This window comes from Mauremys reevesii, linkage group 2 (genome assembly GCF_016161935.1).
Source record: "Mauremys reevesii isolate NIE-2019 linkage group 2, ASM1616193v1, whole genome shotgun sequence".
NCBI classification, from domain to species: Eukaryota; Metazoa; Chordata; order Testudines; family Geoemydidae; genus Mauremys; species Mauremys reevesii.
Window position 1 is genome coordinate 186,404,611 of NC_052624.1, and position 27,978 is coordinate 186,432,588.

Here is a 27,978-nt window from a genome sequence, read left to right on the forward strand (position 1 = left end):
ATCTCTGCACTCACCAAAAAGCTGGTAGCATTGACGCTATTATCATAAGAGGTCTTTATGTAGCGGTGGAGTGGCTTCATGTTTGTCCCTTAATGACCAAGCAAGAATGCTGTATGATCTAGACCAAAACATTACAATACAAAAAAGCACCATTCAGGCAACCACAGACTGGTGTGTGGTCATTGAAGTTGGAATAGCAACATCTTAATTGAGCCATATCCTCTGTACCATAGCTAGGGGAAGTCGAAGACCCAGATATCTAATGACACAATTATACCAGCCATGTAGTCCTTCTGCTGTTGCTATTTAGTTTTACCCCTTTGCCAGCTCACTGTGTGGAAATACTTAGTTCTGGGGGTAAGAGACGATGGACATTATGAGTCAATAGTCTTGGTCTTTGTTCTTCACATAGTGCAAATACTTGCCAGGATGAAGATCCACTACTGCTGCTATTTCTTCTCTTGCGGCTTCCACATTTCCAGGTCGTGGTGATAGCATTGGGTATTTTTGTATCTTTTCCTTCCCCTTTGACTGGTTTTCTTTCCTTCTTTCAATTCCTTTTCTCCATTTTGGGAGATGAAGATTTACATATTCCTTCTCAGTCACCGTGACCAAAATTTCCCCTCTCTCACTGTCACCACTTAAGGAGAAGAGAAAGAAAAAAAAATACAATGGTTGTGAGATATATTTAATTTTTTTTTTAAAAAACACCCAACATTCAAGAGGGAGACTATGATATGCAGGAGGCTCAAATTATCCTTTGAACTCTTGCTGTATGTATGAAGCATAATACTTTCTTTCATGAAGCATAAAGAAATAAACAAAAGACAAACAAATGTATGAAGATATGAGCTCACTAGAAAAGCAAATGTGTCCTTTCACAAACCAAACAAGAATGGCTCAGGTTTGGCTAAAAGTATTTAATGTTGCTTATTTTCCAGCTATTTCATCTATTATATTTCAGACTTCACAACAGTACAGTGGTATATTTGCATCCAAATCCTTTATGGCTTCACTAAAATTGGAAAATGAAACTGACAATCTAAGTACACCATAATATTTCCTAAGGGGGGGAAAATCCTTGCTATAATTAGTCAATCAAAATATTGGAAGTCAAATATTGAAACAAGACACTACCACCTACAGTTAGTAATGGAGCTTTTAGGTATAAAATGGAGCGTGGGCTAGCTCTGATTTACTTATTATGTACAACGTATGCATTAGGCACTCACACAAGGCCAAGTCCTGAAACAATGAGTGAAGCCGGAGTAAAAGGGATTTCCTTACATGTGAAAGCACAAATATGTAACAAGCAGGGGGACAGAAAAGTAAGTTTAATAACGTATCAAGAAATGCAATAAAACTGAATAATCCTGTGATTTATTTACCATAACCCATTTCCTTTGTGATCGCATCCTGCACTGATTGAACTCTTACTCACTACATCACTAGATTGCAAGCAATTTGGGGAAGGGCCAGGCGATTTATTTATTTATTTGCTCCAAGCTTTTGAGCATATATCATAATAAAATATAAAAATAACAATGAATTAACAACAACAATCATAATAAAAACAATACATTAATAGTAAAGAATGACTGTAGTAGCTATGCTGGGTCTCAGAAGTAGTAGATACAGCTTGCTTTTGTACTCGCCATGTAAGGTTTTAGCTTTATAGACATGGTTGAAATGCACCTTTTTGCAGAGAGCCTTATGAACCACTGAAGTGTCACATAAACCTTGTTTTGCAAGCTTATTGCTCCATTTCACTGCGTGAGGACCCACTTGGCTATACTGTTATGTAGTGGCCAGCACATTAGGCCAAATCCTGCTCTCATTTACATTAGTTTAAATCAGTAGTAACTCCAAAAAAGTTAAGAAATTGATTTTATTAAAAGAACAGAATTTGGCCCAATCATTTCCTCCCCTTCCCAATGCAGGGTAGAGATATTCCATGCATGTGTGTGGTTAAATGCTCATTTCTTTTAACAATTTGCAGTGCGCTATGCTCTACGTTGCAATACAGCTCAATAACTGAACCATAACTGTAAAACATTTTTCTTACTTTAATAGGTAAATAGTTTGTATAAACAATCTAAATATAATCACTAGAATTTATTAATATATTATTTATACTCATGTTTATACTAAACTCCTTTTAATAGTATAGTATAGCTACTTTTAGATTTTGACCAGTACTACCATAATACAGTTATGTTTTATTATATAAATATATATAAATAGTTTACGAGTGAAGGTAGCAAATAGAGTTCTTTGCTTTCTTGTAAAGTTTTATGCTAAGATAAAATTCCAATGTCTAAATATTGAGGTCAAATTATTTCCTGACTCAACTGAAGCCAGTGTATCAAAATATAGCAGAAATTGAAAATGCAAATGCTAAAACTATTTATATAAATACAGATTCTCTCCAGATAGCCCAAGATCATCATGGTAAATTCTTTTGTGCCCTTTCTAGTAAGAAGAAATTAACACCGTCAAACAGTAATGCCGGCACTGGCCCAATATGCAACATAAACAAACATCAGCTTGAAAAGTGTGGTGTGATAGTTTGACACAGTTGGAAGTTTCCTTTTGCTGATAAGTTCTTAAAATAAACATGAGAAAAGAAGCAGGTTTTTACTGTGACTGATAATGTATTTTTTCTGGATGCACTGCTAAACATAGCAATTGGAGTTAATAGGTAACTCATACCCATCCCCTCTAGTGCTAATTATCAATGGAGGAAAGGAAATAACTAATTTAGGCTAGTGTATTTGTCTTACTAACAACATTAGTAGTAGAACAAAGAAGCCTATTCAGCATTTTATGAAATATCTAATACTAGCCTCATCCCTAAGTCTCCTACACACAATGGTAGTGAAACATAGTATTTATAAATATGTACAAGTATAAATAATACTATTGTAATGATAATTATTGATTATATGATTCCACACAACAGCAATAAGAGTGCCTCAGAGGCTATTGTAGCAAAATGTTGCAAATAAATAATTGAATCAGTTGCAATGGGATTGATTTTAAGGTGCGACCTGTATATGAGATATTAATTAAGATAAAACCTCAAAGTACCAGCTGAGATTCTTGTTTTGCCCACAGATACAGAATGTAAGCAATACAAAGCCTTATTCTGTGACCTTCTACATGCACATGTTATTCAGTAATTACACCCTTTCCTGGGTCTGAAAGTAGCAGCTAAGAATACCTTAGGAATTCTGCAAACATTTTAAATGAGGAAAAGTCAATTAATTTAATGCTTTCAAGTAGGCACTAATTTAGCCCTGAAAATGGTAAATCCTTACATATTCACTGTCTCACATGTTAGCAGGTTCTCTGTGCAATGTAACTGTTAAGTTAGCTAAGGCTGGGTATCAGACAGCAAGACAGAGTGCTGGCTCATACTTGCTGGTTTGCTCAGAGCTATTGTAATCACCAGCCACATGTCTCTTACCTGCACATGCTTTGGGAGCTGGTTTGTCCCTGACGAGCCAAAGTAGTATCGTCAGCCACTTGCCAAGTCTACTGAGAGTCATCATTGGGACTGTGATGTTATTTAGCCTTGTCATGATATACTGAGCTTAACAGGGTTCTTGGCGGTGGCTGTGTAGGCTCCCACTGAGGTAGCTAAAGCTAGAAAGAGATGAAAGAGGCCCTCTACAAGCATACTCTCAGGCTGGTGGTAGCATGGGAAGGGGCCTGATGATTCTCCTAAGGTTCAAAGAGAGGACATAACCATCCCTATTATGGTCTGCAGGACAGGTGGAATGCTTCCCGTTGTGCTGCTCCTTGTCCAGCCTGCTTTACTACCCTCTTTTCCATTGCCACGCCACTCTCCCCTGCTCCACTCTCACTCTATATGCCCCTTGTCTACACTGGCTCCTTTTCTGCTGCCCCACACATCTCTCTCCTCCATTGTCTGCAAACTATATACTTTTCCTAGCCCTTCTACTGCCCATTCCACTTGTGGACCTGTTGTGGCCTGCAGAAAGCAAGCATGAGGTTTACAGGATGGGGGTAAAGGAACTAATGGGAAGTTTGGGGAGGGACAGCAAGAGTAGGAAGACATCCACTAATCCAATGAATTTAATTGTTTTCAACTTTCTGTTCTCAAGCCAGGTTCTGATTTAAAAAAGAAAGGTTAGAAGTTTCTAACTGTGGTGACCCCAACTTTAAAAAATATGTTTTATTTTACAGGCAGCTTGCTGATTAACTTCAGTTTTGGTGGGAACGTTTTATTTTTTTTCCATAGCTAAGCCTCCCACCAGGGTTTCAAAACTGGGCTGGTCAGGCTTTCTTGCACTGACTGACTAGGTTTTGACCCATTTGGAATCTAGAAGTGCAGAGTTTGGCAAAAATGGAAAAAAAAAAAAGGAACTGGAAGTAAATCTAGTTGAATGTGTCTGATTTCTTACTACAATTCTCATCAGAATCCTGAGGGTATGGTCTGTGAAAACTATTATATCCAAAGGGTATATTTCTTATAAAGACTCAGATGAATGTTTTCACTGGCTAAGGACTTCAGGACTCCATCATTCAATATACTGAGTTAAAAACAGGAGTACTTGTGGCACCTTAGAGACTAACAAATTTATTTCAGCATGAGCTTTCGTGAGCTAAAGCTCACTTCTTCGGATGCATAGAATGGAACACACAGACAGGAGATATTTATACATACAGAGAACATGAAAAGGTGGAAGTATGCATACCAACAGGCAGAGTCTAATCAATTGAGATGAGCTATCGTTAGCAGGAGGAAAAAACTTTTGAAGTGATAATTAAGATGGCCCATAGAAGGTGTGAGGAGAACTTAACATAGGGAAATAGATTCAATTGGTGTAATGACCCAACCATTCCCAGTCTTTGTTTAAACCACAGTTAATTGTATCTAGTTTGCATATTAATTCAAGTTCAGCAGTCTCTCTTTGGAGTCTGTTTTTGAAGTTTTTTTGTTGCAAAATTGCCACCTTCAAGTCTGTCACTGAGTGGTTAGAAAGGTTGAAGTGTTCTCCCACTGGTTTTTGAATGTTATGATTCCTGATGTCAGATTTGTGTCCATTTATTCTTTTGCGTAGAGACTGTCGGTTTGGCCAATGTACATGGCAGAGGGCATTGCTGGCACATGATGGCATATATCACGTTGGTAGATGTGCAGGTGTACGAGCCCCTGATGGCGTGTCTGATGTGATTAGGTCCTATGATGGTGTCACTTGAATGGATATGTGGACAGAGCTGGCATCGGGCTTTGTTGCAAGGATAGGTTCCTGGGGTATTGTTTATGCAGTAAGGTGTTCGATTGCTAGTCAGTATTAGCCTCAGGTAGCGACGCTGTCTAAAAGCGAAGACTGGACTGTATCCCAAGATCTGTGAGAGTGAGGATCATCTTTAAGGATAGGTTGTAAATCTTTGATGATGCGCTGGAGAGGTTTTAGTTGGGGCTGTAGGTGATGGCTAGTGGTGTTCTGTTATTTTCTTTTTAGGCCTGTCCTGTAGTAGGTGGCTTCTGGGTACTCTTCTGGCTCTGTCAATCTGTTTTTTCACTTCAGCAGGTGGGTATTGTAGGTTTAAGAATGCTTGATAGAGATCTTGTAGGTGTTTATCTCTGTCCGAGGGATTGGAGCAAATACGGTTGTATCTTAGAGCTTGGCTGTAGACAATGGATCGTGTGGTGTGTCGGGATGGAAGCTGGAGGCATGTAAGTAAGTATAGCGGTCAGTGGGTTTCCGGTATAGGGTGGTATTTATGTGACCATCGTTTATTAGCACAGTAGTGTCTAGGAAATGGACCGCTTGTGTGGATTGGTCTAGGCTGAGGTTGATGGTGGGATGGAAATTGTTAAAATCTCGGTGGAATTCCTCGAGGGCTTCTTTTCCATGAGTCCAGATGATGAAGATGTCATCAATGTAGCGCAAGTAGAGTAGGGGTGTTAGGGAACGAGAGTTAAGGAAGCGTTGTTCTAAGTCAGCCATAAAGATAAAGTGCCACTGCTATGGGTACCCGCATGGCCCCTCAGTATGCCAACATCTTTATGGCTGACTTAGAACAACGCTTCCTTAACTCTCGTTCCCTAACACCCCTACTCTACTTGCGCTACATTGATGACATCTTCATCATCTGGACTCATGGAAAAGAAGCCCTCGAGGAATTCCACCGAGATTTTAACAATTTCCATCCCACCATCAACCTCAGCCTAGACCAATCCACACAAGCGGTCCATTTCCTAGACACTACTGTGCTAATAAACGATGGTCACATAAATACCACCCTATACCGGAAACCCACTGACCGCTATACTTACTTACATGCCTCCAGCTTCCATCCCGGACACACCACACGATCCATTGTCTACAGCCAAGCTCTAAGATACAACCGTATTTGCTCCAATCCCTCGGACAGAGATAAACACCTACAAGATCTCTATCAAGCATTCTTAAACCTACAATACCCACCTGCTGAAGTGAAAAAACAGATTGACAGAGCCAGAAGAGTACCCAGAAGCCACCTACTACAGGACAGGCCTAAAAAAGAAAATAACAGAACACCACTAGCCATCACCTACAGCCCCCAACTAAAACCTCTCCAGCGCATCATCAAAGATTTACAACCTATCCTTAAAGATGATCCCTCACTCTCACAGATCTTGGGAGACAGGCCAGTCCTCGCTTATAGACAGCCTCCCAACCTGAAGCAAATACTCACCAGCAACCGCACACCATACAACATAAACACTAACCCAGGAACCTATCCTGCAATAAAGCCCGATGCCAGCTCTGTCCACATATCCATTCAAGTGACACCATCACAGGACCTAATCACATCAGACACACCATCAGGGGCTCGTACACCTGCACATCTACCAACGTGATATATGCCATCATGTGCCAGCAATGCCCCTCTGCCATGTACATTGGCCAAACCGACAGTCTCTACGCAAAGAATAAATGGACACAAATCTGACATCAGGAATCATAACATTCAAAACCAGTGGAGAACACTTCAACCTTTCTAACCACTCAGTGACAGACTTGAAGGTGGCAATTTTGCAACAAAAAAACTTCAAAAACAGACTCCAAAGAGAGACTGCTGAACTTGAATTAATATGCAAACTAGATACAATTAACTGTGGTTTAAACAAAGACTGGGAATGGTTGGGTCATTACACCAATTGAATCTATTTCCCTATGTTAAGTTCTCCTCACACCTTCTATGGGCCATCTTAATTATCACTTCAAAAAGTTTTTTTTCCTCCTGCTAACGATAGCTCATCTCAATTGATTAGACTCTGCCTGTTGGTATGCATACTTCCACCTTTTCATGTTCTCTGTATGTATAAATATCTCCTGTCTGTGTGTTCCATTCTATGCATCCGAAGAAGTGAGCTTTAGCTCACGAAAGCTCATGCTGAAATAAATTTGTTAGTCTCTAAGGTGCCACAAGTACTCCTGTTTTTTTTTTTTTGCGGATACAGACTAACACGGCTGCTACTCTGAAACCTGAGTTAAAAACATATATCCCAGTTGTTTAAAATGTTCCATTTGAACTTATTAAAGCATGATTTTTAAAAGAAATTTCTGACAATAATACACACTGGACCTGTTGCTGTGACTCACTTGGTCTGAGCTATCTCTGGAAGACTTCCCAGCTGAAATGATGATTTCTATGAAAGTACGGCAATGCTCAGCAATGTCTCTCATCAGCTACTCACACTAATGACAATGGAAGGGATTTCATTTTATTTGCTTTGTAAAGAATAAGCATTTCAGCACATTATACTATGTACTAGACTTTGCTGATGTTACATATTGATCAGAGAGAATGTTTAAACCAAGGGGCAATTCAGTACTATCATTAGTATCATAATAATGTCCGCAGGGTAGAAGGAGAGGGTTATTGTTTAGTATCTGAATTTTGCATACAAGCCATAGCATTTTATGCTAAAGACATCCATTTTTATTATGGTACTATTGCTTATTTTTGTCTTTGATGGAACTACAAAGTAGCTTTCTTTGTATGGAGAACTGGCTGAGTTTTTATTTCACAAAGAACTTAAATTTTCATAAGAAGATGAAATTTGTTTCCCTTTTAAACTTTGCCATATTTTAAATTGATGTGAGTCTGTCCATAGTCAGACTTTCTAAACTATATCAACAATCATAATCATTAGTATCTAACACTTCATAAATATCCCTTTAAGATACTATTTGATAAGTCCTGTAGTCTTGTTGGAAACAATCTGTATACTACTGCTTCAAAAGCAGCTAAATGTATTACAATAAATTTGCTTTCTCTGGGATGCGAATTGGAAACCTATGAGATGTTGAATAAGAAAACTGATACCACTGCTTATCTGTTCAAAAGCTAGTAGTGTTAGGAAGCCCAGTAATTGAAAAATGGATAGAACTGATATTTGAACCTTTTTATATAACCTTTGAAGTGTAAGCCTTTTGGGGAATAAATTGCTTTTTGTAACAAGAACAATGTCAGATCCCATATTTAGAAACCACACACTTAATTCATTTTCAGACAGAGAAACTCATGTTGTCTTGTTGGGAAAAACATTGCAAAATGGATTAAGCTTCACCCTGGAGAGATGATAACCTAATATAAATAACTGCAGGCTGATCTTTATTAGTTACTGAGCAAATATTGCCAAATAGGACAGGCGACCTTCAATGATGATTGATCTAGGATAAGTCATCAACAGCCTTGTCTCCAGAGAGTAACTTTGGGGCATTTTGGAATTGTAAGGTTCTTCTTATTTAAGGATAGGCATTATAGCTAACATTGAGTAAGAATAAGTACACCTTGTTTAATGGTAAGGATTAAAGCTAATATGCTGGCAGACTAATGACATCTGTTTCTGAGGTGGGAAAACTGTTAAGTGTTTGAACTGATCAGAACTGCATGGAGTGTGGGGTTCAGCTGAAAACGTGAACCTGTCAGAACTTCTCAAGTTCAGAGGAACCAGTCTGAGTGCTGGTTTTTAGAAGTACTTTAAGTACGAATAATTTACTGAAATTGACATTGGATGAGTGGAATGTCATTATCTAGCCTACAGTACGTTGTAACTTGCATGGTATCCAATGGAATATTGTTCTCTTTCTTACAACTATTCCTTTGTTAACTTAATCCCAGGGTTGGAGGATCTTAGGTTTGGAAGTCAAGCTTTACGTACCGTAGTCACCACTTTGAGTTGAAAAAAAAATCACAGGGCACATGAGTAATGGAATCGTGTCCCATTCAGAAACTGCTTTAATTATATTATTTGTATGTAATAAATATAAATTAAATTACCAGTTATATAAACATTTTAAACAAGATGACTCAAAGCAATATAATATACCATTTGACAATACCTGGCATATAAGGTAATAGAAAGTAATGCTGATTACATGTGGAAATGAGTGATATCTGGGAACTGTTATCCTTAACCAGAGTATTTGGCAACATCTATACTACATACCACTGGTGGCAACATGTAGTGTACATGTAACTACACACTTCAGTGAAAAGCACACAGTGTCCACATTGTGGTGTGTAGATACTTATGTCAGTGAAAGGCTCTGGTAGAGGGGAGGCAGAGGGGAAAGTCTGTGCCTTTTCCCACTGCCTCCCACCTACCAGAGCCTTTCCCCACTGTCAGAGTCTTTGCTTGATGTGGGGAAAGGCTCCAGCAACAGGGAGCTGGCAGAGTCTTTCCCAGCTGCCACCCCCCAGGCCAGAATCTTCCTCACTTCCAAAGTTTTTTGCTACAGTGGGGAAAATTTGCAGCAGCAGGGAGGCAACTGACACTGCACTGCTGAAAACAGTAGGGTTAGATGGGGAGGCATGACTTTGGTGAATAGAGAGCCATATAGGCTATGTACTCAGATACATACCCACAACCTTCAAATGTGTCTTTACTTGCCTAAGCTGTACCTCACTATCTCCACTGCAATTTATGTGTGTGTTAGGGGGACTACACGTGTATGTGCACTAAACCACACAGAAAGAAGGACAAAGTGTAGACACACCTTAATGAAATTGTGGGGTTTGGAATTTGCTGGTACTTATATTCAAAGCCTCAAATAAAAAAATAGACAAAGATGATGTGATTTGTATTGGTTTTATTCTATGTATACTTCAATAAATGCTTTCAAGGTTTACTCTTATGTAGTATAGATAACTTATTGAAATGGACGCAAGAGACATTTTCAAATCCAGCAATCTCTAATGAGCATTTATTCCACTGATTAATGTTCATTACTAGGTTCTAGTTTTTCAAGTAGTTGGTATTAGTCTTCTAGCAGAATGCATCATTCTTAGGACCCGTCATTGGTCATGGGATCTGAGATTGCCTAGTTGGGGAAAAGTCTGTTAGAATTGGTTGTTCAAATTCTAGTTGAAATGCCTGTTGTAATACAAATGAATCATGATATTCTTATTAAACTATGTGTTATGTATGTAACATTGTGAATGTTCATAGTACTGTACAGTTGGAAAGCAGTGGCAAACAAATAACTTTGTCCCTGTCTGGAAGGGAACAAACTATTAAAATGGAAGCATGCCTTCTTCAATCTGTATGCTACTTTCTCTCCTGATTTGAATTTTTTTTGGTTTCAGCTGGTAAAGATCAGTTTGAGCTTCTTTGGAATTGACACTTGCTCAATTAATTTGAAGTTTCCTTTTTGTGTCTTAGCTTTTGATATTTTTATTTTTTGTTCAGGTGATGAAACTTTTTGGTTTGTCCCCTCACCCCCTCACCCCCTTATGCATGTTCTAAAAGTTACACTTTTCAGAATCATGCATTGAATGTTCACTCATAATTTTACATATTTAAGGTTCAGGGCACACAACAACCAATATTTGTGCATGCACGTGGGGAGTTTGTACATCCCAAATGGATAGACAACCATTCATTTGGCATGAGAAAGTGCCATTTACTAAACAAAAATTTAATTGTTTGTGTGCCCTAAAACTTGAGTTCACAAAACTGCACCTACAAATTCCAGGGCTGTGTGGAGGCTGCTTTGAAAATGTGGTCCTCAATATTTCTCCATAATATGGCCTCAGTGCATTTGAAGAGCGGTGCATTAGGAGCTAGTGAATGGGACAGCAAACAGGGGAGTTTTGAGTGAGTTCTCCAGGTGAAGGAGAAATGACTACATGACCCTTGGGGTGAGTTTGTTGTCTGTTAGTTTTGTTGTTGTTGTGCGCTTGCTTGCCATGTGTCTGCTTGATTGACATTTATAGTGTGGTTTGTTTGGGGGGGCTGTGTGCTGAGCCTAGCAGTCTGCTAGACAAGGCTGAAAGCTTCTTAAGGAGGCTCTAGCCTGCCATCTCTTTGATCCATAGTTCCTTTAGGATTCCTTGACAAGGGAGAGGGACTAACTGAAAGAGAAGGGGTTTAAAAAGTCAGCCCCTAAGCAACCAGAGAAGCTAGCCAACAAGAGCAGCAAATGGGAGTTTAGAGCGTGTGATGTAGTGCAACTCACCACACTAGCACCTCCTGTTGGTCATCTTGGAGATCATCTACTTAGGTCAGTATGCCGCTTCTCGGTGGTGTCTGGCCCACTGTCACTTCTGTTCGTGGACCCATGTTGCTCCAAGGACTGCAGCATCCTCTTCAGGACACAGCCCTCTGTCTGTACTGCACTCTGTGCTCCCCCGTTCTGGGGGAAGGTACAGCAGTCCGATGGTGGGGGGCAAGGAACCCGGGCCCGCCCTGTCCACTACTCCAGGTCCCAACCCAGCGACCCCATAGATGGCAGCCATGTGCTACATCACCTCCAACCTCTCAGTCTACTTTTCTGGACCAATTCCCCACAGCCCCTGCATCTTCTCAGCCCTTATCTCCAGGTATCAGCATGCCAGTCTTAGCAGTCTGCCAGGAACTCACTCTTACTCCCCTGATCCTGCCCAGCACTGCTCTGTCCAAGGTGCTAGTGTTCATCCTCCTGCAAGGCAGCCAGTCCTCCCTCCTTGAGCTCCAGGAAACAACTGAAACTGCTCTTTCCTGCAGCCCTTTTTATATGGGCCTGCCCAGCCCTGACTGGCTGCTCCTTGCAGCCCCTCTCTAATTGGCTGCCTCCTGTGTAGCCTCCCAAGGGCTATATTAACCCCTTATGAGCCAGTGTGGGGTAAACACACCATCACAGGGAGCCAAATATCTCTAAGGACATTTTCTAGATTTAGGCCAATAACCACCACCTGCTCGCCCCCCCCCCCACCTCACAAAAAAAACAAACAAACAAAAAACCAAACCCACACAGAGAACAAACAAAAAACCCTGCAAGTGTAAAAATAATGCAGGGAGAAGTCCAGCAGCAGAGTGGGGGCTATCCAGTTTATTGTACTGAATGCAGCATGTATGGTTACCTATTTTATGGGCAGGTGGCATATGCATGCATTTGATAAAAGCAGTTCATAGCCCTCAGAGACCATGTAGACTCTTGAACTGCTGGAGCTAAGGGACACATACAGGCATAGAGATGAAAGTTGCTGCGACACAGTACAGTGGTCCAACCCCCAGGCTGACAGCCTCTGTACTGTTGAGGAGGATGAAAGTCTCGAGGAAAGAGAACATCAAGCTGGAACAAAGGGAAATGATCCCAGCTGAGACGTTCCTTCCAGATGATACTATGGTATCCTCTTGTACTGAAGATACGTCTCCAAGGGAGGGGATCCCTGTTATTAGGAAGAGTCAGGTAGTAGCAATGGGGATTCATTATTAGAAATATAGATAGTTGGATTTGTGATAATCAGGAGAAACACATGGTGAATTGCCTGCTGAGTATGAAGGTTGAAGACCTCTCAATACACCCAGACAGGCTTACGTACAGTACTGGAGAGGAGCTGTTGTCGTGCTACATATAAGTAGTAAGTAGCAATAACATTGGGAAAGGTAGGACAGAGGTCCTGGAAGCCAAATTTAGGCTGATAGATAAGAGATTAAAGTTGGACCTCCATGGTAGCATTCTCTCAAATGCTTCCAGTTTCATGCATAGAGACAGTTAGACAGGCAGAACTGCAGGGTCTCAATGCATGGATGAGACAATGGTGCTCAGTGGTGGAATTTAGGTTTATTACACACTGGGGAACCTTTTAGGAAAGAAGGAGCCTATACAAGCAGGATGGGCTCCACCTAAATCAAAAAGGAACCAGATTGCTGCCATGTAAAATTAAAAAGGTCATAGAGGAGTTTTTAAACTAAGGGCTGGGGAAAAGCCAACAGGTGCGGAGGAGCACACGGCTCACACAAAGACATCCCTTAGGGGAAGATTTATTAAAGGGGTGTCATTATGGCCCAGCAATCAAAGGGTTAACACAAGCACTGCTAGCCATTGCTGACTGGCAGCCTCAACACAGCTGAGAGGATAAAAGGACTGGGAAGCAGAGGGCAGGGTGGCTACCAGAAGAGTAAGCAGGCCTGGAGGAGGGAACTCCTGCCAGCAAGTTGCTGAAGGGCCTCTCAGGGACAACACCCTAGAAGGAGACTGACAGACCAGCAGGTTGAAGAGCCTGCAGAAACTGAGGGGAGGTAGGAAGGAATTCAGGGCACACCTGGAGATGATGAACACTGATTCAGCTTATCTAATTTGAGGGTCCTGAACTGTAACCCAGTGGACAAGGGGAGAGGCAATTCTTGATTTAGTCCTAAGCAGCACACAGAATCTGGTCCAAGACATGAATATACGTGAACAGCTTGGTAATAGCAACTATAATGTATAAAATTTAACATCCTTGGGTGTAGGGGAAAGGATACTAAAGAAACCCACCACAGTAGCATTCAACTTCAAAAAGGGGAAAATTCAAAAAGGGGAATGACACACAAATGAGGATGCTAGTTGAATGGAAATTAGAAGGAACAGTTAAAAGAGTGAAATACCTCCAAGCTGCATGGAAACATTTAAAGTTTTTAAAAATACCATAGTAAAGGCTCAAACTATATATGTATACCTCAAATTAACAAAACAGTAAGAGGACCAGAAAAATGCCACCATGGCTAAACAACAGAGTAAAACAGGCCGTTAGAGACAAAAAGACATCTTTAAAAATTAAAAGTCAAATCCTACTGAGGAAAATAGAAAGGAACGTTAACTCTGACAAGTCTAGTGTACAAGTGTAATTAGGCAGACCAAAAAGGGAATTTGAAGAGCAAGTAGGAAAAAATAATAACAACTAACAGCCATTTTTTAAAGGACCATCAGAAGTAGGAAGCCTGACAGACAGTTAGCTGGGCCACTGGATGATCGAGGCGCAATCAAGGAAGACAAGACTGTTGCAGAGAAGCTAAATGAATTCTTTGCATTGGTCTTCTCTGCAGAGGATGTGAGAGATTCCCACGCTTGAGCCATTCTTTTTAGATGACAAATCTCAGGATCTGTCCCAGATTAAGGTGTCAGTAGAGGAAGTTTTGGAACAAACTAATAAATTAAAAATAATAGATCACCAGGAACTCTAATATGAAATCACAGAACTATTTACTGTGCTAACATAAACACTTAAATTCAGCCTCTGTACTAGCTGACTGGCACATAGCTAATGTCACACTGATTTTTTAAATAGGCTCCAGAAGCGATCCTGGCAATTACAGTCTGGTAAGCCTAACTTCAGTACCAGGCAAATTGGTTGAAACTATAGTAAAGAACAGAATTATCAGAAACATACATAAGCACAATATGTTGGGGAAGAATCAACATGGCTTTTGGAAAAGGAAACCCTGCCTCACTAATCTAATAACATTATTTGAGGAGGGTCAGCAAATATGTAGACAAGGGTGATCCAGTGGAAAGTACTTGGACTTTCAGAAAGCTTTTGACAAGGTCCCTCACCAAAGGATCTGAAGCAAAGTAAGCCATCATGGGATAAGAGGGAAGGTCCTCTCATGGATCAGTACCTGGTTAAGAGATATGTAACAAAGGGTAGGAATAAATGGTCAATTTTCACAGTGACAGAAGTAAATAGCAGAGTACCCCAAGGATCTGTACTGGGACCAATGCTGTTCAACATATTCATAAATGATCTGGAAAAAGGGGTAAGCAGTGAGGTGGCAAAGTTTTCAGATGATACAAAATTATTCAAGATATTTAAGTCCAAAGCAGACTGGGAAGAGTTACAAAAGGATCTCACAAAACTGGGTCACTGGGCAACAAAATGACAGATGAAAATCAGTGTTGGTAAATGCAACACATTGGAAAACATAATTCCAACTATACAGACAAAAGTGATTGGGTCTAAATTAGCTGTTACTACTCAAAAAAGAGATCTTAGAGTCATCATAGATAGTTCTCTGAAACATCTGCTTAATGTGCAGTGCCAGTCAAAAAATCTAACAGAATGTTAGGAACAATTAGGAAAGGGATAGATAACAGAAAGAAAATGTCATAACGCCACTATACAAATCCATGCTATGGGCACACCTTGAATACTGTGTGCTGTTCTGGTCAACCCATCTCAAAAAAGATACATTAGAACTGGAAAAAGTACAGAAAAGAGCAACAAAAATTATTAGGTGTATGGAACAGCTTCCATATGAGTGGAGAAATAAAAGACATCTTAGAAAAAGAGACAATTAAGGGGGGCAGCATGGTAGATGTTAATAAAATCATGAATGGTGTGGAGAAAGTCAATAAGGAAGTGTTATTTACCCCTTCACACAATACCAGAACCAGTGGATTGAATTCCAGATCATATAGATTAATAATCTCTCTTCTGTGGCCAAATTTATCCCTGGTGTTATTCCAATGAATTGTTTAGCAGCCTTCATGCATCAACCATAACCAAATCCATTTGAATGACTTAAACAAGTTATTTGTCATTTCCTGTTTGTCTAGTATACTTTATCGGTTTAGCATGAAGAATGGGATTACTTTAAAATTGCCACCTCTTGTATACTTCGGTTTCTTTCCACCAGTAAGTTTGGAGATGTTTTCTTAAACAATTAAGGGCTTCTTTCATTGTAGTGAATATGTTGAATATTATATTGAGTCTACTCTGCTTGTTGATTTTGATCAGCATCTATCTTCCTTCAGTGCCTACTTCTTCATATTTCATGTTACCTCTCAAACTTTTTTGTTTGAGTAACATGGTTGCACCTCTATCTTTTTTTTTTTTTAAAGCTTGAGAAGTAGGTGTGCTTACTGAGTTTGTCTGTTTCTTCAGGAACTGTTCTTGTGAAGTTACTGGAAAAAGCCAGGGTGATTATTTAGTGGGAAAAATTGAATCTGTTGGAACTTTATTGCTTTCCTCTCAGAAATCTGACTTATTTACGACATGAAGAATTTTAGAGCACTTGATAGGACTCACTTCTTTTTTTATGATACTTCTGCCTTTGTGTAAAATTGTGCTATAAATGATATTGACAGTGTCATACAGTAATACTGTATTGGTTTTAAGTTCCATTGTTTCAGCAATTTATAGTCAAACAAACCAAAGATGTGACTGTCCGCTGAAATTGTAAAGTTGCAAAGGCCTTGTATTAAATTTTGCAATGTATATAAGGGAGACTGCCAGGTTGACTAAGCTAGATGGAAGGTGCACCTTTTGCTTCTCTGAGGTGCTTATACTACAGGAAGTGTCCATTTTCGATCGTGAAATCATAGGTTATATTACACCCATACAACATTTGGTTCAGCCACAAGATGAAGGATTTCACTATTGCTGACACTGTTGAAACAGTCAAACAAGTTGTTTGTGACAGTCATATGTATGGAACATGCCTTTGCTTAATACATTATACCCATACCTTTTATACAGAGATACGGAGACCGTGACACATGCATAATGCATGAAGTTCCTAACATATGAAGCTAGTCCCCTTCTAACTTACACATTCTTATTAAGAATGAGAAAATTGGTTTGACAAAATAGTAGCCACCTTCCAGCTCCTAAACCTTCTCCCATTTTTATAACCCAAACTGAGAGCCTGCTCAGGGTTGGCTTCTGCACAGGTGCATGAAGGAGGAAGTTCAAGGAGCCTTCTCTCAGACTTCAGAAAAGAACAACTGCAAGTATATAAACTGCTACTGACTGGTGCTTTCCTGGAGCTGTAGCAACATTGGCTACCCAAAAGGGGTAGTGAGGAGCAGTCAATTAGAGCAGTATTTGCTAGAGGAGAAGGAGAACTCACTCTTTATTTCCTTGGAAATCATGAATAACATTTTGTCTCTCGTGGGCTACAGTGGCACCAGGACTGCTCACTGAGTTAATGTGGGTCTTTACCAGCCCGAATGGGGGCTATGTTTGAATACCATAATACTCATCTTTCTGTCTCCCATGCAGGAGATTCAGTCACTGTTACGGTGACTATATTTCACAAATTGAAAACAGGACACCCCCAGCCACTTGCCCAAGCTTCCCACCCCCAGCTCGATGCTGATGCCTATCATTGGAACTCTGTGGGGCCCCCTCAAGAGGCTGTTGCCCATCACTAGGGTTGACAGACATCCAATTTTCAACCAGAACACCTGGTTGAAAAGGGACCCTGGGGGATCCAGTCGGCACTGCTGATCAGGCTGTTAAAAATCCAGTTGGTGGCACAGCGGAGGCCTGGGGCTCCCTACCCTAGTGCCACGCGGCTCCCGGAAGTGGCCACCAGGTCCCTGCAGCCCCTAGATGCATGGGCAGCCAGGGAGGCTCCGTGCACTGCCCTGTCCCAAAGGCCGGCTCTGCAGCTCCCATTGGCCGGGAGCCATGACCAATGGGAGCTGTGGGGGCCACACTGGAAGACACAAGAGTAGTGAGTGGAGCCTTCCTGGCCGCCCATGCACCTGGGAGCCACAGTAAGCACTGCCAGGACCCCATGCCCCAACCTCTGCCCCAGTCCGGAGTCCCTTCCCGCCCCCAAACTCCCTCCCGGAGCCAGTACCCTGCAAGCCCCCCTGACACCCCAACCCCCAGTCCCAGCCCTGAGCCCCTGCCCCACCGCAGAGCCCACAACCCCAGATGGAGTCCTCACCCCCCCCTGAAGCCCAACACCCTGCCCAGCCTGGAGCCCTGTCCCTTCACCCCAAACCCCTCACCCCAGAGCTTGCACACCGAGCCAGAGCCCTCACCCCCCTCCTGCACCCCAACCCTCTGCTCTGGTGAAATTGAGTGAGGGTGGGGGAGAGTGAGTGATGGAGGGAGAAGGGATGGAATGAGCAGGGGAGGGACCTCTGAGAAGGGGCGAGGCAGGGGGCGGGGCAGGGGTGTTCAGTTTTGTGCTATTAGAAAGTGGGCAACCCTACCCATTGCTGGAGCCCTGCCACCTCCCCCAATAGAATGCCCCCCCAGCCCTGCCTCCCCCCTGTGGGGAGGCTGGTATTTCCACTCGCCCCCACCATTCCTCTGCAACTTCCTTTTTTGACAAAAGTGAGCATTTGTTCCATTTTCTCTTGCCAACTGATCAAGTCAGCAAAAGCAAACAAAACATATGCCTCCTTTTGAAAAGAAAGTCAGGATGGCCAGGAGAGGGCTTAAAAAAGGCACGGTCCCAGCCAAAACAGGACATTTGGTCACCCTAGCCATTGTGCACAGCTACAATCTGAAGCTGTATTTTGGCCCATTGTCTTAACTCCCTCTTGTTTTTTCAGCGGCTAATAATCTGGTTCCTTTTTTACTCAGATGCAGCATCTGCAAATGCTCCACCGCATTGCTGACCTTTTGATAATGTAAAACCCAGCATTGATTGAGAATAAAGATGTCCCGTGTAGTATCTTAAACCTGGAGTCAAGTCATTAAGGGCCAGCAGAAGCCAGATCTGGTTAAGCATTTGTAAGGTGTACTGATGAAGAATGGGAGAGACGCAAACAGGCCTCCTGCCCTGAGAAGTCACCTAACATTTGAGACATATGAAATGCTCTTCCGAAGAAACAGGAGAGGGGAGCAAGTCAGTTGTCAGTCACCTAAAGAGTCAGATGTGGAATAAAAAGCAACTGAGACCCTCTATACAGTTTTGGTAAAGAGAAGAAATCTCCCCTTAAACTATGTCACTTCCCTTAAACAGTGTCACATACAGAATTTTTCCACTTGCCAATCTTCTTCTTAAGTGAATCCAGCATCTTGGTTTGAACTGGGAATCATGTCAATGAGTCAATGGTAGGAGTGGCTGGAAAACAAGAATTCCGTTTTGCAAAACATTTGGAAGTTTTGTGATTTCTTTCTGATCCACATCAGAGCAAACAGAAGCCCTTTTGAAAATGTTCATGAAAAAAACAGAGACCATGCCCAGAATAGTCAATAGCCCAGGAGCAGAGGCACTCACCTGTGATGAAAGAAACTCAGGCTCAAGTCCCTGCAGTGCCTAGTTCGGAGCAGGGACTTGTTCCTGGGTCTCCCACATCCATAATACCTATGCTTCTGGGGTTTCAGTTTCTACAAATCAGGATTTTTGGACAAAAAGCCCCAAACATTTATTCAAAAAATACCTGGCCAGCTCTAGTCAATGGTAATGCATCTGGCGTATGTGAGATGAGAATAAGATCCTTGAAGCATGCTTGAAAAGGGATTGTAAAAATACATGATGGAGTTCCATGTTTGTTGTGGATTAGCGGTGTCCAGATCAAATTAGCTGTTTACAAGTAAACCACTTTTTTTTTTTAAATTGCCAGCCCTGGAGATTCAGCCTGTGATCTGAGAGCCAAGCTGTTTTTTTTCTTTTTCATGTATATTCACTGCAAATAGACATTCTGTAAGTTGAACTCAGCCCCCTGTTACACTTGTGCAGTGGTTATATTATTGCGTAGGTATAACAAAAGCCTAAATGGTTTAAAAACTTCCCCTTGCTGCAATACTGTAAGCAACAATGGAAGTCCTAGTTTAAACAAGATCTGTACAACCACTGGTGTCTTTAACACTGTGTCAGTTGGATTTGCTCTGAGCATATTTCATTGACATGGTGTTAAAAAGGGCTATGTTGATAGTAATGGATATTATTTTATGCTGGTTTCAACTATTTTTAGGCTTTTTAATGAGTACCTGTATCCGTTTCCTTTCTTACATGAAGAGACCGAGTTATTTAACATTAAAAAGCATGTTCTCTGCATGCTAAGCTTAATTGACTCAGTACTCATTATTATAACTGGATTATCATTGGCTCAGTGATAATTTTTGAAGGGGTAGCTGCATAAATGCGCTATCACCTTTTCAAGCCATTAAACACTCTGGGCACCAGCCTCTTAACAGTAATTCTGATTTGTTTATCTCAGTTGGGCTTGCGATCCTTCTCTGTTCAGGGCTTATTATCTGTATGTACAGTAGATTTGAGGAAACCCTGACACTACATTCCTTCACAAATTTATCCAAAGCAATATTTAGTGTAGTGTAGGAAAAAAAATCATATTAACAGATGGGGTATTTCCAGCACAAGGTAATGCACCTCAGCCCTTGACAAATAAAATATTCTCTTTAAAAAGCAATTATGCTTTTGCCCATTAAATCTGGACACCTGGAAGAAATGTTTGTTTCAGATTTACCAGCACTCCATTTTATTTATTTTAAAAGGGCAGGATGGGATGCTCTTCTTGGTTACCCCCCATTATAATTGTCCTTATTGCAATTCCTTCTTTGCAATACTTAAAATACTTGCACCCACCTTATGAAAAATTCCAGTTTAATAAGCACTAACAATCTCTCTACTGAATCTTTAAAACAACTACTAGAATGCTATGACAGGGATATAATTCTGTATTCAATTCTGTAGCTTGGTCTGAAAATTCTGTAGGAAGAATCAGTACTATGTATTAAAGTCTATCACTTTTTAGAATAATTATACAGAAGCCTGTTTAATGGCTATTGATTTCAACCCTATCAAATTCTCCATAAATTGGTAATTAAATTTAGAATTTGATCATTTATGTCTCAAAACACCAGGAATAATTCATTTAAAGCTTTTCCATTACCCCATGCAAAACATAAAATAAAATAAAAAAAATCAGATGTTGTGTCTCTATCAATGGGAAAATAAGAGAGAAATATTTTTAAGACAGTGAGAAGTATTTGTTCTAGAACCTGGCTTGTTCTCCCCTGAGGAAAAAAAGTTCAACTTTTCTTTTCAACCATGTTGTTTCCCCCTTTCTTTCCTTTCATTTATGATGCCCTAGACAGTATCCACACATAGCCCGCAGTTCTGGAATGCCAGCCTGGCACTCCAGCACAAAGCAGAGCCAGCAGTGGTATAATCTACTAATGGCTTCTTTTCATTTCAGCCCTCCCTGAGAGACTCAGTGGCAGATTGTAGACTCAATTACTCTCATGTCAGGTGATTATCCTAGGTCTTAATGTAATCTTCCATTCACACATACCATATTTCAATTACGGCAGCTATGAAACAAGCTGTGTATTCAAATCACCAATCACCTTATCACTGCTGAACAATGTCAACTGTAAAAAACGCCAGCTGAAGGCAATTACACATGTGTTGAGAACCGATTATGATTACTCTCTGTGGTATTTGTGATGAGCTGGGGAATGTTCTGAAAATTTAATTTAATGACAATATGCTTGCTGTACAATCCATAATACCTCCTGAATCCAGCATGGGGCTATTAAAACTGATAGGAGCATATTATCACCGAACTGAAAAGCTGGGTTGGGATGGTTGCTGGATGTCTCTACAGGGAATGATAGGTAATTTCTCCACATATTTCTAACGGCTGAGGCAGACAGCTTCCAATTCCAGCTGCACTCTGAAGGTGGTCTCTTCCTCTCCCTCATTCTTTTGCAGAGCTGAGTTAAGGTGTTTTACCAGAACCGTTGCAGAATAATATGCAGGGAGGGGGGATGAAATGGGGTGGGGGGGTCTGTTCTTTTACTGACTCCATGTTTTCAGGCTGAAACTTTCTTGACCTTATTAAACACTTTTCCTCTTGTTTGGTCACTCTTTCCTCTTTGGGGACTTCATAGTACAAAAGAGATTTAATCAAAGGAGTAATAGATCGTTTCTAGAGGGAAAAGGGATCAACAGCCACTTATCATGTCATGCCCTGCCTAAGTGCCTGGGGTACTTGAGCTCCATCGGGGCACTCTATACACCCCCTCAGCCCCTCATGCTATTGTTTCTACTGTTGCTATGCAACAACCCCTGGCAGCACAGCCTAGAAGGCTTGTCCTATAAACCCCACTATTGCCAGTGGGTAGCCATTCAGGTTTTTATCTGAAATAAATGATCTAAAGTTCAATAAAATAAATAATAACAAAAATAAAATTTAAATTATTTTATAATGGTCTGACTTGTCTCACATTACCCCTTCTTTCCAACAAGTAGCCAGCCTGACTGTCATATTTCTCATCCGTCATCCAACTATACAGAGGGGCACAACTCTCCTCTTGGCTAATCTTTAACACTGCTACTAGCCAGACTAAAGAAAGAGGTCAGGGGAGGAGGAAGTAAAGTTAAGGCCGTTTATTGATTTTAGTCTGTGAGATTTTAGATTATGCCTGCAATTCATTTTAGAAAAGCCTGCAAACTCCTCTGCATGGATGAGACACAAAGGTCTCTTGTTTGTTGTCAGGCTATGGATGATAATGCTATGCCCAGAAAGACTGTTGAGTGTTGTTTGGCTTCAATATACTATATATCTCCTTTTCAAGGGCCCCTTTAAAAACTTATTCCTTGAAACAAAACACATCATCTATGGGTACAAAAATGAAAAATCTAATCAAACCAAAACTGTGATGCCATGAACCTGGATGTAGGAAAAGACGATTCTTTTAATAGGTGTGCACAGAAGAGATTTATCTATCTGTAGTTCCATTTCAGATGCAGAGCATTTGTTCTGTAAATGGGTTTATTCTTTCAACAGATTAACCCATTCTGGTAATTTGCCCTTTAGTGTACAGGAAGTTTGTAGTAGATTTATTACTTTAAAAGGTATTGGTTTAACTGGACCGCTCCACTATACAAGCATTTTAAACCTTGAAATTGAATAGCCCCCAGATAGCCCACAACTTGAATGTTGTAGAAATTAGACTTGGCTGACCTTTGATTTCAGCTGTTATGCCATACAATGTTGAGCGTACTCTGTCTCAGCTCCATCTCAGCTAAGGTTGCTGTAAAGTCACCAGAATGAAGGCGTATGAATGAATGGTATTGAGGAAAAGGTATTGTGCATCTCTCTTCTTGGGTCCTGCAACACTTTCCCAGGGAGAGCCAAATATCACAGAATTACAAAACGTGAGGCAGAAAATGAAGAATCAAGAATGAGGAAAATGTCAAAGTGAAAAAACATAGTATAACAAAATTGTGAAGATCTTATATTAAAAACAAATGCAAAATAATGAAGTAATTTATAATTAGGATAGATGGAGACAAGAGTAAATAGTAGGAGAAGAATATATATACAGAATATACAGTTCAGGAAATCCAAATTGGACCAATTTTACTGTGGTTCTCAATATGTGATAGGAGAATATCTATTAGCATTTTTCAGTCATTTATCTTGATTTATAATATTTACATAATGTTTATGTAAGGCAACATAGTGATGAGTATTTTTTACAAGTGTATAATATTTTAGCAGCAACTATAGTAATAAAATAATAGAGAGGAAAATGGTAAAAAACAAAAGAAAAATATAGTAAATGTATAAGGATTCTGCAGCAAGAGGTGAGAACCACTGCTTAACAAAAGACACAAAATGGTGTAGTTTGGCTCTGGATTAATGCACATCAGAGAAACCACTGAGCTGTAAGAGTCTTGAATCTGAACTCAAACTAAAGCTAAAGATTTCAGGGTTCATCTGCTCTTTGCTACCAGTATCTAAAATCCACATTGTAGAATATGTATGACGCTCACAAAATGTTTTCCTCACAGAAGAGCTTTCTTGTTACATGAGCCAGAAAGACAGTGTGTATGCTGATTCATGATATTTATCCCTATTATCCTGAACTCATGAGAAAGTCAAACGGCAAGGCAAAAATCATGAGTCTCCTGATAATCGTGAATGTTGACATCAGTGATACTAACATGCATCTTACATGAGGGATCAACAGTGTAGGGGCTATGGGAGCTCCAGCTCTGTTGCCTGACTCTAAAATGCTGCCCATTATTGAATGACTAACTTGCGTGTCTCATTAGGGCTACCATTTGATGCAGAGAGCAACAAAAATGTATTGCACCAGGGGGAAAATACCCTAATGTTTTGCTCCAAATTCAGGGTCCTTTTCTATGAATCGCTTCCTCCAAGAAGCCAGTGAGAAGGTTCCCACACCAGCCCCCCTCCCCTTCCCCACCACCGAACACCCACATAGAGCATGAATTACCACGTGTTAACAGCAGGACCATAGAAACAACAGCTCAAAAGCAAATAATTCCGCATCAAATACTGCTGTCATTATTCAGGAAAATCTCCACTGATGCAAGTATTGACTGAGCAAAGATGCCATAAAATGGTTCACTGAAGTCAAAATTGGCCTCATGATTCAATAAATAAGCAAAGTATTTTTGGAAAGGTCTTTTCTGGCAACGTCACATCCATTTTTTTGTTTTAATAATTTGAGAGTCAATGGATAAACAATTAAGTAAATGTCCAAGGCAATGTAAGACTTTTATTTACTGTCCTGCAAAATAAGTCACTTTACTTATTTCCTTGGTGTAGGGATCAATTTTACCACCTGAGCTCAAACACTGCATAGTCATTTTGGACTCTAAACAAATAGAGTTACAGAGAAGTCTCTCTTAACCTCCTCTATGACCCCAAACTGCCACACAATCAAAGGCCAAGCTATTTTCTTGGCTGAATTATATTTTTACATTCCCCCTTTGGTCCTTCCTCGTGTATAATTCTTATCCCCAAAATTAAGCTATCTGATTACAAATTGTGTTACTTTTATTGCCCAAGGCAGCTGTTAATTTTTGCCACAGGTCATACAGGATAAAGCCCTAAAGATCCAGCAGCTTCTTAATTGCATGGTGTACCACTAGCTGTTGCCATATCTCAGAGGAGTTATTGCACCTTGCAGATAATGCCCTTTTCCCCTGCAAGCCATGAAATAGATTTTCCTACACCGTTGTATTAATTAGACTTCAAGACTCTTTCAAAAATTATAGCTTAAGCTAGTCTTCAAATATTTCAGGAGGTATTAGAAAGATTTTGTTAAAATTGAAAGGGGAAAGGAAATAAGCTTTAGAAAGAAAGAAAAAAAGAAAAAAAAGAGAAGGAACGAAACAAACAGCAAAAACCCAACTTGTACACCTTGTCACATTACAACAATATATAAGTTTTGATAGAATTCCAGGTTAAGTTTGTCAATTCTGATGTTGTAAAAAGTGAGTGAATTGGCACAACCTGTAGAAATCTCAGGAAACGTTTGAAATTTCTTTAGCTGGCTGTATATCAAGCATAGAGTGAAAAAAGGAAAGGGAAGGAAAGTAGAAAAGAAGGGCAAAAGGCGAAATGGTTTGTGTCCATTTAAGAAAAAATCAATAATAGCATAAAATTGATTTAGTGCTTGTCATAAAACATAAGTAAGTGCTGGAAAATAGAGAAAATTGAGTCTCAATTTAATCTGCACAAAAGCCACACTGTACTGATGAAGTGATCTGGGGAGAGAGCTACATAAAACCTAAAGACAGATACTTAATTGTCATATTAAAGACTCTCTTTTCTGCCTGCTGGAGTCGAGGGGTAGCATCCATTAATCATGTGGATAAGGGGCATTGAAATCAAATCTCAATTAAAATCTGTTCAATAATGTCTCTAATATGTTTTTCAAGCATTAATTTTTTCCCATCGATTCCATATCCCATAAATCAGATATGTTGCAGTGCATGTAATAGTTTATAGAGGAGAGGATTATGGTTTTATGAAGTTAATGCAGCAGAACCATTTAATTTACACAGGCTAAAGTTTTATGTCTGTTGCTCATTTCTATTATTTTCTTCGGGTAAAAATTCTTTGGGATATAAAACTAAAACTTTTTTTTTTAATTTCTGTTACATACTTGCTTGATTTGTTCTCAAAGGTGGCTGCTGAAGAAATTGCACTTTTGGTCTTCAGCAAAAGTGAGGGGTTTTTTTTGGTGGGGGGTGGATTTCTGAAGAGAATCTCCCCCAGAAGGAAACAAATTGTTATGCAATGTCTGTGGCAATAGAGCACGCAGAGTCTGCACATCAGATGTCTCTCTTTTTGTTTTAAAGACACTGACATAAACATTTAAAGTTGCTTTCAGGTAGGACTAGCAACAAATTTTGGATGAGGTGTAAAACTGATGTCTGACCACTGGAGATTAATAAAAAACTCATAGTGCTTTTGCAGCAGTGGGTGTGTTAACCCTTGTGTCCTGGCCTAATTCCAGTTTCAGTAATTACATTCTTCACCTAAATTTCCCTGGCAGTTTCATTTGGCTACATTCTTCTTCTTCATTTCCTGTCATAAGTTGTTGCATGGCGTTGATATGTACTGTTATAAAGCTGCCATGTACTACCCTAGAGACAGCTGCATATTAGTGGTGGGGGCAGGGGGAGTGATTCCTGAATATTATATAGATCTACCCCTATTAATTTAAGTGATGGAAGATTAGGATCGTATTTTGTAAAATGCTTGAAACCACTAGATATGTGAGGCACTATGCAAATGTAAGATATTAGTGTTAATTATCCTTCTCCTTATTGTTGGTAAACAGTTTGATTCAGCCAAGTGCTATGGCTATGTACTAAGTTAACCAGTTAGCTAAACTCCTGCCATCTGCAGGCTGGAGTTTCTATGTGTGCATCCTACACCATATGACAATGGAAACTAGGACCCTAATAATAAAAAGTGATAGGTCTGGCAGTTGATGCCCCAGGGTGGTGGCCCCGCCAGATCTGTGCTGGCTTGTTTCAGCAAGGATAGCTCAAGAATAGCTCTTCTATCAGTAGTTCCTAGTAACAAAACTTATGGGCCTCCAGCTGTTCCTCACAAGTCCCACTGGTGTAACTAGGACTACCCATATAAATAAGGGCTGCAGAACTGGCCTTGAAGTTTGTTTGGTAGGTGAGTGGTTTTTCTGTGGCTAAATGAAGCAGATGTTCCAATTCAGCAGTGCTAAATACATTTTTCAGTACATTGATTTTTTTCATGTAATTTTTTTTATTGTTCCTAATTTTTAATCTCATGTTTCTTTCTCAAAATGTGTCTTTTGGCTAATAACGAATGGGCCTTATGCTACTCATGCCAAGGTCCTTTGGAGCACTACCTTACCACCTCCCATGTAGTCAATGACAAAAATGCTGTTGGCTTCAGTGGAACAGGTGCAAGACCATAGATTCAGAACAACTAGGGAGGTTTGACTGAGTCCTTTTAAGAGATGTAGCCCAGAAGGGAACAAAAATGATGTTAAGTCATCTTTGCTTCTCCAAATTCTTGATGGAGCCCTCAGAATAAGTTACAACCCCAATAGCTGCTCTTGGTTTGAAGATCCTCCAATGGGTTGCTCTTCAGAACAGCCATAGAGGAGAGCACTCCAGCTGTATCGTTTCCTTACCCAACATGCCTCCTTTCCTAGACCATTCACACACCAAAGCCATGTGCCAGACACTCTGGGGAAGAGGAGGGCAATGTAAGGACTTTCTGCCTTATACCACATGGAGAAGCTCTCTCCACGCAGACACAGAGGTAAATCTCCCTGAGGGCTGTAAAGCTGGCTTTGTGAACCATTATGAAGCTGCCCCCATAACAGAACCACAGTAAGGCTCAGAATCAGGGTCAGAATGTCTAAGAAATTGATTTAAAATAAAAATCCATTTAAATAAATATCATGACAGGTTTTATGTTAATTGGGCAGTGGTGGTTAAACAAGCAAACCAAAATTAGGGCGCTGAAAGAACAAGACAGAAAAATAATACTAAAAATATGATGATGCTCTTATATAAATCAATGGGGAAACCTCACCTGGAATAGACTGCATTCAGTTCTGGTCATCTCATTCCAAAGAAGGTATAGCAGAATAGCGGAGGTTCAGAGACAGGCATCAAAACTGATTAGCAGCATGTAGAAAGACTAACTTGCTGGCACTGTTTAATTC

General features: G+C 40.3%; 1 long non-coding RNA gene across 1 annotated transcript; it reads right to left on the minus strand.

Moving 5' to 3' along the window:
- Window positions 1-161: 161 nt before the first annotated feature.
- Window positions 162-27,978, minus strand: LOC120398245. Its single transcript, XR_005594270.1, has 3 exons — window positions 27,846-27,978; window positions 22,956-23,110; window positions 162-640 (listed from the first exon to the last, which is right to left on the minus strand). It is a non-coding gene; the product is annotated as an uncharacterized LOC120398245 (long non-coding RNA).